At 29.6% G+C, this 14,951-nt stretch overlaps 1 long non-coding RNA gene across 1 annotated transcript; it reads right to left on the minus strand.

Annotated features, from left to right (window-relative positions):
• Positions 1–1,048: 1,048 nt before the first annotated feature.
• On the minus strand, positions 1,049–12,302 carry LOC149882128 (uncharacterized). Its single transcript, XR_016445271.1, has 3 exons — positions 12,106–12,302; positions 7,354–7,581; positions 1,049–1,866 (listed from the first exon to the last, which is right to left on the minus strand). It is a non-coding gene; the product is annotated as an uncharacterized LOC149882128 (long non-coding RNA).
• Between the last annotated feature and the right edge of the window lie 2,649 nt (positions 12,303–14,951).

Below are 14,951 nucleotides of genomic sequence, written 5' to 3' on the forward strand. Positions count from 1 at the left end.
TGCCTTCTTACCCCGCCCTCCTCCTCCCCCATTCCTTTCATTAAGACTAAATATGCAATCTATAAAATCATAGAAGGTAATAAGTAATCTTTTTTCAATATATTTAACTGAATTTAATTGTGTAACCCAAAAAACCTACATTTTAATTTAGAAAATTAAAAAATTTAATTTCCCAAAATGCCGCAAATGGTCTTCGTGAACATAAAAACCTTTATTTTGATATGTATTTTATCTTCAAGTATTTTTTTTTATTCTTCAATAAAATTTTAAACAAATTTGCCCATCTTTATCGTAATATTGGCTATTGATAAATTAATTGGTTTTTTGCTAGCAATGGAATTGATTTTTGTTGACAATCGAATTAGTTTTCAATAAACGGCAAAAAAGTTGGGTTGCAGATTTTTTTCTTTTTATAACTCATTACCCGATTTCACGTCTGTTTCATTATGAGCAACAGCTATGCTACTGATGCTATGCTAGTATTTGGTTTTTTATCAAAACTTTTACAAGATTTTACAACTAATTACACTACTAGTGTAATAATTTTCTAAGTGTACCTTTTATCTTCCGAAAATAGTTTTTTAAGTGTTTCTTTTATTCTCCTGTTTCTTTTAAGAATTTAATTTTTCGCAACGACTTTCCGTTGGAATAAAAACATTTTCATCAAAGAGCATTTGATGAAAATGTTTTTATTCCAACTGAATTTGAACTCATTGTGAACATTTTGTTGAATAGATTATAAATAAATTTTTTGAATAATACTAAAAAAACGTAAGACATGTTTGAAAAGGATATTGATTTGAAAAAAAAAAGATATTTTGATAATTGAAAATAATCTTGTTGATTTCTTTCATTTCTTGAATGCGAATGCGTTTAATAAAAAAAATACATCTTAAAATTTATAAGATAAAAATGAAAATAGATAAAATTAACATTTTTTTTTTCGATAATCTAAAGGATTCAAAAATGTTTAGAAGATAAAGTAAAAGTTAAAAACAATAAGTTGAAATCTCAAATGAATAAAGAAACAGAAAAAAAGTAAAGAATGTATATGAACCCTTTATCACTTATGCTTTTGTTTTTAGAATGGCTGATGATTACTCAATTACATTTGTGACGCTTTGTGCGGTTGGTATAATTTTGAATGGAATCGGATTATTTTTATTGAGTAGCTTTAAAAATTTTGAGATCGATCTAACACAGAAATATATTCTTATCAACCTCTGCTTGATTGACTTCATTTTGAGCATGCTTCTCACGATCCGACAGACGCTAACGTTTTTTAAGGTAGATTCTTCAAATTACCAACATATTCTAGGCGGATGTATTGAAATTATTGGTAGTGGATACTATTATGCAACATTTTGGCTGATACTTGACAGGTACTTGCATATAAAACTAAACATAAAATACGTCATGTATTGGTCAAGAAAGAAAACAGTAATTGCAGCTTTGATTTTATGGAGCTTAGCAGCATTGAATGGGAGTTTAATTGAAGTTTATGTTTGGAAGTATACGGTGAATTATGACGTTGTTATTTATGCTTGTTTTGATTTGGTTATTATCGCATTTCCCGCCTACGTGTACATCTATGCTTTAACACTATTAAAACTACAGAGATGTAGCATTCATTCCAATCAATGTGGTAGAAGTATCTTTAAAGGGTTATTCTCGCCTGCTATTATATTAATAGCTTTTTTTTTTTGAATGCTATACCGGACACATTTCAGGCGATTGAAGCTATTTATAACTCTAAAAACTCCGGTAAGTTAACTCCAGTAACTTGGTATATGTGGTTAACTTATCCCGTTGCTTTGTGGACTGATGCACTAATTTACATATTTGTCTCTCCCCGTATTAGACTCACTGTAAAAAAAAGTATAAAACGCTTTTTCAAAAATAGAATTTCCACCAGTGAGAGGAGTGAATCATACTATATAAATTATATGTAAAATAATATATAAAATCTTATGTAAATTAATATATAAATCCATATAACATATCAATATGATATTAATCCAGAGAAACATATAGCTTTACATTCATAAGCTAAAATTTATTATAATACTGTAATGATATCATTCTTCTTGCACATCAAATGAAGTAAATTGAGAAAGTTTTTAACGATAAAAACAATACACAGTAAGTACATGACACGATTAGAACACAACCCGGAAGACGACTGCAGAGGAGGATTGTAATGTCGGCTTCGAACCTCTATGACATATATCTGCCGTGGTAAATTATTAATCAATTAATAGATGCATAAAAAAAAAAACGGGAAAAAAAGTTTGTTAAAATGAAATCAAGAAAAGTTTACTTCCGAATGAACATCAAGAGAAAATAGAAAAACTCAGTAAAACTCACGAATCAAAGTTTACTTCCGAATGAACATCAAGAGAAAATAGAAAAACTCAGTAAAACTCACGAATCAAAAAAGTTTAAATTGTGTAATGAAGTTGTTAGATAAAATCAAACATTTTTAATCAGAAATTTACTATAAAATGTTTAAATAAATGGCGATCAATTAATCATGCAGAGAAAGTGCATTATTTTCTTTGTCTAATATTGCTAATAGTCAACAGTCTTTTGCTCCATTTGCTGATCTTATACTTTGAAAATCAGTTTATGTTTTTCAATGGAAAAAAGTAAATGTATTTGTAATAAAAATTAAGATGTCAACAACTTTGGACCACTAAACTCACAAACTTAATTGATAGCTTTGAAAACAAAATCACTTAGAAATTAAAGTTGCAAGTGATTTCTTTTTCCTTAACACAACCCAAAATTGTTAAGGAAGCAGAGAGCGTTTTCAAAGCATATTATGGGGAACTACAAAATAGTATTTTTTTACCATCAAAAAACTCAGTTCTATTAACGTACAAAATGCGGTTTTGAAAATTTTCAAAAACTTTTAGTTACTTAAAAAAAGTTAAATTTTTACTATTGTAAGCTGGTCAACTTTCATTTTTATAGCATATTTTGTTATACTTCCTTCATCCCAAATTAATAGGAGTAACTAAAATTTGAAACTTTAATGTCAGTGAAGCTTCGATAACTTCATAACGAATGGTTAAAATGTCATGAAACATGGATTCACATTTTTAGAAGTTCAGTATTATGCTTCTCTGGACCCATCGCTGGGTTACCCCTTTGGCTTTTTGAGCAGTAAGATAAAAATGTGGCTTGAGAAAATGGATGTTGAGAAATCCGTCTTGTATATCAATTTTCTAAAATCCCCATTAAGAATTAATGTTAACAAAAACGTACAAATGCATCAGAAAGTTTGCCTACAAAAACATCAATCAATATAACAACATCAACGTCCTCTTGTTGCAACTAATCAAAGTCTCCAATCCCTCTATTTTTTTACAACTATTTTTAGGTTATTATATTTATTAATGGCTTTTTTAGTTAAAGATATTTATTTAAGACTTTAAAAGCAAAAAAAAAGTTACTTTTAACTTTTAAGGTATTTTTTTTCTTTTTAAATTAAAAAATGTTTAGTATTTTCATAAAAATAAATTTTAAGCTCACGTCTGAAACGTTTTGTTATTCATGTTGTTGGAGCTCAGAATCTGTTTTCGAAATCCTTTTTAAGCATGCGCAGATGATGAGAATGCAAACAAAGTTACTTTGAAGTATCTCCACCTCCTATCCCATTCCTCTTTTAGATTAAGTATGTAACCGATAAAATAATGTAACTGTGTAATGACAAGTGATCCACTCTCAATTTCTTCGCTGAACTGAGTTAGATCACCCATAAAATCTTTATTCTCGGTTATGTGTGGTAAAATCTGGCCGGTAATATTGTTCAAATCTCCGGTCAGAGGGATTAGATAAAAATTTTTTAAATCAAAATTAGATTCCATTTGCCTAAAACTTTTTATTTCGACGTCTACCATATCTTTAATATTTTTTTTTTACAATATTCACCATTCGGTCGTGAACAAAACCTTAATCCAATTAGGAGTATCAACTTTAAAACAAAAATTGATGCAGGTCAGAATTTAGAAAGCTACTCTAGAAATGCACCGAGCAGAAACACAACTAAGTTGGGAGAATTAGGCTATAGTGAAATAGCTGACTTTGATAAATCAACTTATTCACTCAGCGATGCTAAAGATTTTAAGGAGTAATGATAAGGGCTAGAACAACATGAAGATATTATTTGATCCACTAAGAAATGAAAACTTTAAAAAAATTATTGATTGAGAAATAGGCTAGATTTACACCGTTCTATTACTTAATCCACTAAGAAATGTTAACTTTAGAAAAGGTATTGACATTGAATTTGGAAAAATTCAAAAAATAGAAAAACGTCAAGCAGACACTTAATCCAATTAGAAATGTCAACTTTAAATCAGAAAGCGACACTGAGCTAGAACATAAAACGAATATTGAGAATAGACTAGAAATTGAAGAATTGGATTAGAACCGCACCGAGCGGAAGCTTCTTTCAATTAAAAATAGCACTTCTTCAAAAACGAATTTTTTGGAGAATTATTTTAACTTTCCCTGAGACATTCTTGAGACAGTGTTTTCTTTATGAATTTTATACTATTTTTCCCGTCTGAATGCGAATCTACAATTTTAAAACTCCACTTCTTTGTATATAGTTTTACAACCGCGTCATTTATTAACACATTGAATACATTAACACATTACATACAATAACACGCTAATAGCATCTTGAAGACGTTAGTTATGACACACTCCCCCGATTAAAGCAGACTTTGGTTTTAATCAATTATCTTCCATCTCGTTTTACATTATGCTACTCATCTTCTATTTTATATCAAATTTCGCCCGTCTTATTTCTCCTTTCAAAGTATTCGCTTTTGCTCTGGTTTCCAAATTCTCGACCGACTCCATTCCGCTTTCTGCCTCACAATCCATTTCCAAATCACAAACCAATTGAATTGGTCGTTCAATCACATAACCTCTTCCCAGTCGCATTTTAAAGCCACAAATAACTCTATCCTTCCCTTTAATGTTGTTTTCAATTCGTCCAAGATTGAGAAGTGCAATTACAGATAAATTACCGAGCAAAAGTAGATAAATTACCGAGCAAAAAAAGATAAAATACCGAACATTTGTAGATAAATTACTAAAAAAAGTAGATAAAATACTGAGTAAATCGTAGAGTTTATTGAACAAAAGTAATTAATTTACCGAGCAAAAGAAGAAAAATTGCAGTTCTTTTTACATAAAGAATCAGATGAAATATAAACATTAAGAATGATTGCCAAGAAGAGTTCTAATATGTAAAATGTGTTGCAAAACCTAAAGTCCTAAAAAAAATTTTTTGCTTATGTAGAATACTTGATAAAATGAAGTTTTTGCATCATCTTTCACAGAAAATGTTCAAGTTTTACATTAAAAATGAATGTTTCTTTGAACCATTTTTGTTGTATGTATCTATCAGGCTGAGCAAGAAAACAACCAAGAATCTCAAGATATTCACTGAAAAGATTGAATTGCTTTAAATTGTAGGAACTAGCAGTTTTTCATAAAATGCAACCCATGTTTACTCAAGAGCTCCAATAAAGACAGAACTAATGGAGGTTGGGGTTTGTATTCCAAAGATCAATTTTCAGGCATAAGGATTCTACAAGTTCAATTGGAATACTTTACCACTTAGGATGCAGACACTTTTTTTGTGGTTTTAACATTTTCTACAGTACTCAAAAACAAGTACATAGAACAAAGAAGTTATAAATCACGTTCGTACAAACTTTTGGTGCTTCGTTTTCTGCCACATTTTATCCATTGCTTACAGCCACTTAATGTTTCCATCATGAAACCAAGAAGCGGATAATTGAGTTTGAGTCCAATTTTCTTTCCTTTCTTCATCGCTTCAGATAAAATATGAAAAACTATGAAAAATCTCTTCAAAATATTGTAACATAAAAATGCCTATGACTGAAAATGGTACTGAAAACAATGGTTAACATTTAACTCTTTAGGAATTGGTTTTGTCTTTTTACTCATGGATAAGGATCGATTTTTTAACGATGTTGTGATCTTGTTGTTTTGGAGCAGCTAAAATATTTGTTTTAGTCTTAGGAGTAACCAGCACCCCTCTTTCCTGGAAAAAAAGTTTTAATGCTTGTTGAACGAGGGTTTAGATTTGCAAAAACAACAAAAACTTGTAATGCAATCAGTTGTCCCTTATTATTACGACATTAGTACATAAAAAAAAATTGTTTAAGTAATACTACTGCTTTATTTACCTTTGTTTTAACTAAAAAACACAACACCGTACATATATAAGAGCATTAACAGTACTCCTCAAAAGTATATGCCATTAATACGGTTTTTACGAAATATTTAGGAAACATAACCTTATAATAAGAGTACTTTATTTAATACATCTTTTTATTTTGTAGATATTTTATACAATTATTATTATTAATTGTTCTTTTTAATTATTCTTTAATTCAGTATTCATCACTATTAAAGGATAGAAGATCTCTAAAAATATTTAAAAATAGTTTAATGTGCAGAACTTTAAAACTATTTTTAAAGTTCTCTGAAAAGTAGTCATCCAAATATTAAAGCTTGAACATTTAAGTTATTGATTTGAAAATATAAAAATAAGAATGTTTTTGAAAAAAATTTTAAGCTATAAAGAGTTGTTTTTTATGCAGAAATGCAACAGATGAAAAATATTTCGCGGAGAAGAAGAACTACCCGGTATTTGAAGTGAAGCTGATGGAATGAAAAAGATTTAATCAGATTGAATTACATGATGCTCATCCAGAGTTGAAGTATATAGCTCCAGCCAATGTCTTTGGCTGGAATTTTGATCCTAAAGTGTATAAATTGATTGATCAGTATATCTCTTAAAAACACAACTTTTCAATAAATACTCTAATTTGAAACATGATCTTTCTAAATACTATAGGAAGTCGATGCTTTTCAAGAACTATTTCTCTTGAGTGGATACCATATCCTATCACAACAAAGTTTTTATTGGAGAGTGTGGCCTAGGAAGTTTGGGAAAGAGAGAGTTGTGATAAAAATATTTTCTTTTTTACCTGATAAATTACAGATTAAGTTTTATTGTAGCAAGTTTTTTCTCATCTGCAAATGTTTTCAGGAAAAAGGCAGAGCATTGCTTGCGGTTTAGTAGCATTATTCGTTCCAAAAGAATACAAGTATGCCAACTCGCTAGTTTAAAGAATAAACCAAGAGGCCTCCATTTGATTTTTAATGATCGTGTATTAAAAGCAAGTCAATGGTTTGTTTACGATCATGTGTTTACTACCAGTAATTGCAAAAGTAATGAGCCCTTGAAAAAAGTTAGACATTGGAGCACCTCAAAACTCAGCAATATAATTTCCTTACCTGATGAAAATAGCAGCTTCAACAAACTTAATGGTGGTGTGGACTTTTCTTCTTAAAGCAATAAGTAGTGAGAACTTTATTCGCTCAAGTCACATCTAGTTGCATTAGGTGAGGTCTTTCACTTAATTCTATGGTTGCAGTTCAGATTATCGCCCTCGCACATGTCCTACAATACGTGTTGGATGTTTTGTTGGACGTCAAGGTTGGTGCAAACAAATCAAATGAACACTACAAACAAATGTAAATACTGCTACGTTTTGCTTCTTGCTAAATGCTTTATTTCGAAAAATTATAGTTGATTTTAAAAACTTAAATTTAAAAAATTTATTATTTTGCAAAATGTTGTTTGATTCAACTCTAATAGCATCCATTTATTTCTAAATCGATGTTCAATTGATAAATTACTGGTAAATCGATGTTCAATTGATAAATTACTGGTAATCTCAAAGGTACTGAACGTGTCTTTCACCTGAGGTTGAAAAACTTTTTAGCCACCAGTTTTTATTTTTCTTGGAAAAAAGAAAAACTTAGTTGATATAATTTTTCAACAGATAGAGAAGCGGTCAGACAGGAAAATTTAATGAAATTTTTTAAAATTGCATTCATAGTTTGCGGACAAATTCTGAGTAAGAATATAAGCAAAATGCTGCTTCTCTCAGACGCCCGTTTTTTTTAAAATACTTTGTTTAATATGCTTTAAAATGCCCATACAGCAAAGCTCTGTATTTTTTTGCTCTTTTCTTTTATGCTTACATTTAGCTACGATGCTACTGATTTTCTGTTTGTTTGAAGCTATTAAAAGTAAACTTAAATCTTTCAGATAAATAACATACAACTACGTTTATATACATTTCACATGGCTTTTACGTCAGGTTAATTGCATTTAGCTACAAATAATTACATTTCACATTGCTTGTAAACAATAATCACAGTAATCCTGGCATAACAACTTCGATTGTTTTTCTAATTAAGCCTAGTGTTATTTTTCTTTTACAACTTGTATTTAAATAAGACCGTTTGCTAAAAATATTTAGTTATTGTCACCTCCAAAAGATTTTATGTAATACGGATTCCCTCTTCTCAGTCGTGGCATCCGTTTTGTTGAGCAAACGTCTTATAATTTTTTTTATTGGAAGTTTAACTTGGGGAGAAGCAAAAATGTAGATTAAGGCATCAGTCCAGCAGGTAACGGGGTAAGATAACCAGCTATACCAGTTTATCTCACTGTTATCATAATAGTTCCCGTAAATAGCTTTAACCGTCATTATTGTGTCCGGTATAACATTCAGCAGTAAAAACGTTGATAATATAATAGCAGACAGCAACATTCCTTTCAAAATACCCCTGTCATGGTGATTGGAACGAACAATTCTTCTTTGTAATTTTATTAGTAATAAAGCATAGGTGTACACGTAGATAGAAAATGAAATTATGACGAAGTCAAACGCAGCGTACAAATAAACGACGTAGTCATGCGCATAAAATACAAATAAACTTCCGTTCAACGATGCAAAACTCCATAAAACTACAACTGCAACTATCGTTTTTCTTCTTGACCAATAAATAGCGTATTTTATGTTTAGCTTTATATGCAAGTACCTGTCGAATATCAGCCAAAATGTTGCGTAATAATATCCACAGTTTAAAATTTCTATACACACATCTAGAACTTCTGAATAATTGACTTCCGTAAGATTAAACACCTGTTGTATTGTAAATGTAATACTGGAAATAAGGCTATTCATGCAGAGGTTAATAAGAATATATTTCTGTGTAATGTCAATTTCGCCAATTTTAAAGCAAGTTAGCAGAAGTAATCCGATTCCATTCAAAATGATGCCTACAGCACAGAACGTGAAATATATAATTGAGAATTCGCCTACTTTCACCATCCTGCCAACAAAAGCAATGAGCAATCAATGAGAAATTCTTTTCAAATGCATACTTAAATTATTTTCTACGATAAATTTTCCACTTAAGATATCAACTAAGTTTTTTTTTTTTTTTTTGTTCATTTTTTTTTTTCTTTTTTGTTCTTCAATTTCAAACACTTAATTTAAACCTTTTCTGTATTTCAATTCATTTAAAATATTTATTTGACAGTCTATTCAGCAAATTATTTCTTATGAATTACATTATTGAAATACGCTTCGAAGAAAAATTTTTTTTATTCCAGCGTAAGTCAGTTGCCACGATCTATAGAAATGATAAGCCAGAAAAAAAGTTTTTCATGAAAGCTAGTGTGCTTCACTCAAATTAGAAAGAAAAATGATTCACGTGTATCCAACAACAGTGGATTCAATTATCAATAATAAATAAAAACCGAACTACCCACCATTAAAAGCAGGTTCTATTGTAAAAATTGCAATTATAGGTAGAGTGGTTTCAATACTTGCTAGGAATCTAAGATCAGCAGGTTAGACTAACAAGTTCTTTATGGTCAAAACCAGTAAGATTCTCCTGTAATCGTGATTTGAGACCTACATTATTAAGGATCTCTAAAAAGTTATCACTACATGCACTTTATTGATAGATAAAGTCCAAAATTTACCGTGTGTGTTCAAAAAATAAAAGTTTGTCATGTCAAAATCGATCGACCGATGCTTTACGGACTAAAGTGGTTTCACTGATCATGCAGAATACGTTAATCTTAAAAAGAGATCTAGAAACGCATTTTTCTGAACTCCAGGTAGCTAAATTGCGGCGGAAAGTGCTCAGTGGCGATCATGTTTATACTGACATACAAGTTCCATACATGTATGAGAGCTAGGGTGGTTGTTAGGCATAACGAGAAAATTTCTTCAAATCTTTTACTGGAACCTTTAAAACAATGCTACTTGATGTAAAAATAAGATTAAAAAGCAAAACTTCGGCTCGATTGGACCTAAGGTATTAGAAGCATTCACTGTTTACCAAAAACAGATTACTTTCCTCCATTTAATTAAAAACATATTCATCGTTTATTAATCTTCGAGAAAATGTTTCTGACATCCACTTTTTAACTTGATTCTTAAAACTAAGGATCGAAAGATAATTGAAAAATGACCAAAAGATACATGGTTTCTCATGGGCAGGACTCAATACATCGGCATTTTTAAAAAGAATAAAATACTTTGCCAGTTATATTTTAATTAATATAAACGCTTGTCTCTGGTGACGACCTGTTTTCAAACTTATCAAATCAGCACAATATTGTCTTAAATTACTTGTAGCAGCAGCTCCCATCAACTCAATTTAAATTTGTTTTAAAGTAAGAAGATAAAGATTGTTGGTAAAAATTTCTGCCACTTCATATTTATTGCTATGCATCCTGTAGTTGAAAAAAAAATCATACTTTTAAAAGGATAATCACTAATGATAATGTTAAGAAAAGAATTCCCCATTTTAATTTAAAGAAGGGTGTTAACTTTGTTGTAATCATAACGTACATAAAAAAATGTAAAACACTTGCAGATTATATATAAGAAACTTTTATATTTTTATTTTGCATGTGAAAAGCAAAATAAATTACATATACAATAGTACTGCATCAACAAAAATTACATTTGTTTTTTGAAGCAACATCGTTCATGACAACCGTGGGTTGTTCTAAACGACGTACTCTTTATAAATTAATATATTTTAATCTTATATTTCTTCTTTAGGATCAAAACATCATATTACTTTATAAAGAGTACGTCCTCCAGTCTGAAGAATCAATAGAAATAATATGCAATATCGAAAAAGATTGCGATGTGAATTTAAAGTAAAAAAACTCCTTTTAAATTTCCTAATAATCGTAACAATTATGAAAAATGAATGATATTTTATTAGCGACTTTCTAATTAATGTGCAATATATAATATTGAAAAATATAAATATGAAGAATAATTGTTAAGTAGGTTTGTGAAAAATATGTTGCAAATCCCAAGGTTCTCAAAATACTCGCTTGATAGTGCCTGTACTAATGACAAAATTGAGATTTTCCATCAATTTTCATAGAAAATGTAAAAGTTTGATTTAAAATTAACTGTTTGCTCGAGTTTTCTTTGAACCTTCGGTATTTTTTTGTTGTATTTTATAAGGCAGAGACTAAATTATGGCTGATATACTTCCGAAAGTTGAAGCACTTATTCGATTGTAAAAGTATTATCCGTACTAACGCTGCTCAAGCAGAGGTTAAAAAGAAAATATTTTTGTGTTATGCCAATTTCGTAATTTTTCAAGCTACTAAACAGAAGTAATCGATTTCATTCAAAATGATGCCAGCAGTACAAAACAATGAAAACGTTTTCCCTTTAAACAAAAGCATAAATCATAAACTCTTTTCAAATGTTTAAACATTTTTCTACGGCAATTTTTCCGATTAAAATTTCTATTCAGTTTTTAAATATTTGTATTTCGCTAGAAACCCAAATTAGAATTTTTTTTTTTTTTTGTTCGGTTTTGAAATCATGTCATTTTTAATTTCAACATTTTGAAATTGAAAATTAGTATCAAATCATCTTTTTCATTTTGATTTAAAATATTCATTTGTAAGTCTAAATCTGTTCAGCAAAATATTCCTAATAAATTCCTTTTTAGAAAAGTTCTTTAAAAAAAGTTACTATGTATAGCATGTTATCTTTCCGATTTTAAACGTTTTTCCAAGAAAAAATGGTGTTGGCGATCCAGATTTTAGCTACTCGTACAGCTAAAGCAAATGAATCACAACATTGTTCTTATCCAAGAGTTAAAAGACAAAACATAATATAATAAACATAAGATAATTACCTTTCACCGCAATTATTGCATTTGGTATAACACTTAGCAGTAAAAATATTAACAATAGTTCAAAAAGTAATGATCTCCTTAAAATCAATCAGTCAACTGACACTTTGCAGACCAAACTAGTCTCAAACTATTTATGGATATAAGTCTATTCACTTTTGCGCCGAAACCTTTTTTTTTTATTTATTTGTTTCCGAAATTATGGAATATGTAAGTTCTTAATGACTCTTTTCAAGTCATAAGAACTTACATATTCCATAATTTCGAAGAGTCATTAAGAACTTTCAAGTGTAAGTTCTTAATGACTCTTTTCAAGTCATATTGGATATGAATAGTATTTACTTTTTTAATCAAAAAATGTTTAATATTTGCATAAAAAAAAAAACTTTTAAACTCAAGTGGGGAAGTTTGGTTTTCATATTGTTGGGGTTTAGATAATGTTTTCGTAATCCTTTCTGAACATGTATTTTAATGATAATTAGAATACATAGTAAGTAAATTCTGATTTTACAGTAAACAGTATTTCCACCTCCTAATCCATCCCTCTTTTAGATTAAATATGCCTATGAAAAAATATATATACAAATATGTCTATAAAAAATGTCTGTAACTGAAAATGGTAAGGAAAACAATGGTGGATATTTAACTCTATAGGAATATGTTTTGTCTTTTAACTCTTGCATGAAATCCATTTGTGAACGATGTTGTGATCCATTTGCTTTAGATTTAGGAGTAGCTAAAATCTGGATCGCCAACACCCTTTCTTCTTGGAAAAAAACTTTTATTCCTGTTGAAAAATTGACTAGAGTTTAGAATTGCGGGGGAAAAAATAAAAAAATTTCCACTACTACTGATTGCAACAACAAAAACTTGTAGTTGAAATCAGTAATCCCGTATTATCAAGACGTTAGTACATGAAAAAAAATTATTTAAATAATACTACTACTTTACCAACCTTTGTTTTAAGTATGAGATACTAAATCATACATATGTAAGGAGATTAACAATATTCCTTATATGGTAAATGGTATCAATTCGTTATAGTAAGAAAAAGTCCATATTTTTAATAATAGAGGCTTTGACTTGTTGCAAACATAAACTTACAAAAAAAATTCGTTTTTTATTGTGTAGATATTATATACTATTTTTATTGTTAACTGTTATTTTGAATTATTCGGCAATTACCACTTTTAACGGATAGAAATTCCTCTCTTTTGTAAAGAAAATGCGCAGCATTTCAAACCATTTTAAAGAATCGCTGAAAGGTTTTAATCCAAAAAAAGTAGTCATCCAAATGTTAAAGCTTGGACATTTCAATTATAGATTTGAAAATGTGAATAAGAATGTTTTTGAACAAAATTTTAAGCTATAAAAATTTGTTGTTTTTTATCCGGGAACTGCAACAGATGAAAAAAATCTCGCGGAAAAGAGTCCTGATATTGAAAGTGAAGTTGAGTGGACAAAAAAGAAAAGTGCTAGCTTTTAACCAACCTGATTAAATTTATTGGATGATTCTCATCCAGTGTTGAATAACTTATCTCCAAACAATGCCTCTGGTAGCATTTTTGACCCCAAGGTTTTTAAATTGATTAATCAGATAATTAACTCAAAAGCACAATTTTTGAGTAGATACTCTAATTTGAAACATGACTTTTCTAATTGATATAGGAAATTGATGTATTTCTAGCAATATAGTTCTTGAGTGGATACTGCAAGAATTTATTGGTCGGTAGACCCTAATTTTTAGTATAAAGTCCGGAGAGTTGCAGGATAAAGGCAGAGCACTGCTTGCGATTTAGTAGCACTATTTGTTCCAATAGAATAATGAAAATATGTTAATTAGCTAGAAAAAAAAAAATATTAGAATAATAAAAATATGTTAATTAGCTAGTTTAAAGAGCAAATCAAAAGGCTTCCATTTGATTTTAAAAGACTTGTAAAAGCAAGTCAAAGGGTCGTTTAGAACTCAGTGTTTATTACCAGTATTTACGAAGGTATCGAACCTTTGAAAGTAGTTAGACATTGGTGTACCTCAGAACTCAGCTATTATCCTATTCCCCAACCTGATGCAAATGGTAGCTACAACAAACATAATGGTAGTATAGACTCATTGGATCTCTTCTAGTGATTGTTAATCTAATTTCAAATGTTTTTTAGATCAGTGTTTTAAGGTGGTGTTTGTTTGTGCATTTTTGCAAACTTTTACAGAAAGGCAGTTATAACTTCATAGCAATTATATCTTCCGACAGTTTTACACTTCTTCGTTTGGCAATAAGTTGTGAGGGATTTATTCGCTCAAGTCATATCTAGTTCCACTAGGTGCGGTCTTTCACTTAACTTTGTTGTTGCAGTTCAGAAAATCGCTCTCAAATATATTCCACAATCTGTTTGAAGTCAAGGTTGATGCAAGACAAATCGGATAAACACCACATACAAATGAAAATATTGCTACGTTTTGTCTCATGCTAAATGATTTATGTTTTCATGTTGTTACGTCAGAGGTATTGTTTGTTTGGTGACGATATACGCCACAGTCTACATTTTGTTTGAAACTGTGGAAAGTAATTTCTATATCTGTCAGATTAATAACATACAACTACGTCTACATACAAATCACATAGTTTGTAAACAACATCGCAATAAAATTGTCATAACTATTTTTTATCAAAATAAATAAAATCGTTTGCTAAAAACTACTTAGTTATTTGATTTGTTGTTGACATCTTTTATAGATTTTAAGTAGTACAACTCGTTCTTCTCAGTTTTGGCACCCACCTTGTCGAGTAAACGTTTTATATTTTTTTTTATTGCAAGTCTAATTCGGGGAGAAGCAAAAATGTAAATTAACG

The sequence above is a fragment of the Hydra viridissima genome, unplaced genomic scaffold (assembly GCF_058129835.1).
Source record: "Hydra viridissima isolate aposymbiotic clone 2 unplaced genomic scaffold, HvirCarnegie_v1 scaffold_11, whole genome shotgun sequence".
In the NCBI taxonomy this organism is placed as follows: Eukaryota; Metazoa; Cnidaria; class Hydrozoa; order Anthoathecata; family Hydridae; genus Hydra; species Hydra viridissima.